Below are 2,995 nucleotides of genomic sequence, written 5' to 3'. Positions count from 1 at the left end.
AAGCCCCTCAAATTCTCTTAAATTGAGATGTAAATATGCAAATTCTCTTCGGACTCGACGGTGTTATTTAGATAAATAGGCCCACCACAAGTACCAAGTTGATGATTCAAATATTTTATTTTTTTGACCAGAACGTGTAGATCATCCCTATAAAAAAAATCATATCAATCTGGTAATCGCAGCTACAATAGTTTATTGCACTTGTCTCTCAAAAAATGTATAGTATAGTTTTCAAATAATATTTATCGTTCACTTTTTTACAAATAAATGTCATAAATTAACAACACAATAGCTATCAAATTGTTATAATTTTTTTCATGGATGGTTTAAACACTGTGGCCTAAATAATAAACAATTCAAATCATCGTAGTGGGACTTGTGGTAGTGCCACGGATCCAAACAACACCTTCTAGTATGGTTGTCTCTCTTTCTCTCTCTAAATATATACAATTTTAAAAAAAAGAAAAGTTATAAAAAAGTTATATTAAAATAAAACTAAACAACATACAAAATTTTAAAAAGGGTTAATTACAAAAAAAGCCTTAGGGTTTTGTGCCTTTTTCAATTTAAACTCCAGATTTTCAATTTCGATAATTTAAACCCCAGCCTTCTGCGCCGTGTTGCAATTCGATCCCCTCGTCCATCTCCGTCTCTATTAGTTAATGGAAGATTGATTTGGGCGCCAAAATGTTGCAAGAAAGTCCTAATCTTCACGATTTACGAAAAAAGACACCTCCAGTGCGATTTAGGCATCATCCATTCACCCCACTTGGTGCAATTGGTGATTCAACCTATGATTGAAGCCACGCAGTGAAGGAAAGCACGAAGTTCATGGTTGCTTTTCCAAAAAGCTTTGGACGCTAAGATATAGGTAAGAAATCAGTTGTTTTGGTTGTTTATTGCTTTTTTTTTTTTGTTGTCTCCATTGTTGAGCATCATATGAATGGCTTGTTGTTTATTTGTTTTTGACCTTCTTTTTGTCTCCATTGTTGGTGCACACTTGTTGTTTCTATTCCATCAAAGGAGGTGATAGGGGAGACAAAAAAATAAAGTGAAAGACAAAAATGAGTGAAGGTAATAGCTGGCGTGGGAACAGTTGGAGTGAGTTGACTCATTGTAGCTGTGAACTTCGTGGACTCATGCTAATCATGCTAGCAGGATTTTGGGTTGTCCAAATTATGGAGTAGATTTATACACTTTTTCAGTAAAGTTAGTTAGCAATTTTTTCAGTATTTATAGGAAATGAAGAACAAAAAAAATAAAGAATTTGAAGAAGATAACGATTTTATGGAAAAATTTACATGAACATTTGGTCAACTTTGTCTATGTTTGTTTGCATTTATAGAAAAATAGGGCTTGTGGTTTCTTTTCCTGGTACAATCCACCCACATGTGCTCGTGGTAGACAAGTTTTGCCGAAGTTGGTAGATAAGGTTGCAGCCTTAGAAGAATTTGTGAATGAGGCTGCACGATTTGATGATACTATTCAACGTTATCGTGCATGACAGAAGTGGCTTGCCATTACTTTGATTGCTACATTACTTCTGAATGGACTGTTTTTACTCCAAAATAGTTGAAGGAAAACATGTGTTTAGGCTTGCTATGTAATTGATAATATGTGTTTTGGCTTGATACATTGCTTCCAGAATGTGTTTTGTATTTGCAATGCTTTTGGTCAACAATGGCAATGTCAACTTTGTTTGCAATGAAATGGTGAAACTGTTTGTTTTCAATTGTAATGTGTTTGCAATGTGTTTGGTTTACTTCATTCAATGGTTGTGCTGAACTTAGAATACTATTGATGAAAAAAATATGTGTTGCATAAGAATCACTTCTTCATTTGTTTGTACAATTTGAATAAAATTGAAGCATAACCTGATTTGACATAAGCATGACAACCATTCAACAACCATTCAAGCATAAGAACCTATTTTTTGGCCACATGAAGTTACAACATAATTTCCTGGATAATAACCATTCAAGCATAATACCCATACAAGGTTCAAGGTTTCATAAAGCAAAAATGATTCAAGGTTTCATACAGCAGAAATTGTTCAAGGTTTCATACATTGATGTGGTTGCATAACCCATAAACCCAACAAAAATTTTCATAACCCATTAACCTAACAAAAAGTAACATATGTACATCATAATTGTTGAAAAAGTGTTCAAAAACCCTGTTTTAACTACAAAAGTGTTCAAAACCACTTGTTAACACTCAACTGGCTACCCATTGCTTGCTTCATTCTTGTGGTTGCTGTCTTCTTCCTTGATTGCCCATCAATTGATCCTCCAACACCACTTGCTGTTGCTGCTGGCCTCTTCCTAGATTGGCTACCATCAGTTTCTCCTTGGTTGCTCCCCTTTTTCCCTAGTAATGCAGCTGTCCTAAACCCCATGAATGTTTGTAAAAGAATTGTTGTCATTAGTAACATGTGTAATTTGTTAATAACTAAATTTTTATTAAAGTTAATGGAGTACTTACACTACTATTGGATTTCCCAGAAGGTCCACTTTTCTTTTCTTTGACAGGGCTTTTGCAAGTCCTTTAATTGTGACCATAACAACTACATTTAGAGCATTTCAAGGTAGACTGCCTCCTTTGCAACTTATATGGATTCTTAGGTTCATCTAGGTCCCTAACTCTCTGTCATGGAGGCCTACCAATTGGTCTTTTAAGTTTGGGGGGTAGAAGAGGGTCACACCCTATTTTAGGCCACATAACTGGACCATTCAATGGATTAATCAATGGCTTATAAGTCCTCAAAAAAGTTTCCTTCTTGAAACATGCATGAACATAATCTTCAACCCTCTCTTTCTGAAAAAATATGGTAGCTACACCATGAGGACAAGGGATTCCAGTCAGGTTCCACTTGAAGCATGTGTATATTCTACTCTCTAAGTTCACTACATACCCATCCCCTCCGTATCTCACTTCAAACTTAGCACCTTCTGACCATGTAGGTATCCAAACTCTGGACTTCAGTTTCATCTTT

Source organism: Camellia sinensis, chromosome 5, assembly GCF_055761805.1.
Source record: "Camellia sinensis isolate YWXY chromosome 5, ASM5576180v1, whole genome shotgun sequence".
In the NCBI taxonomy this organism is placed as follows: Eukaryota; Viridiplantae; Streptophyta; class Magnoliopsida; order Ericales; family Theaceae; genus Camellia; species Camellia sinensis.
This window is presented reverse-complemented; position numbering follows the sequence as displayed.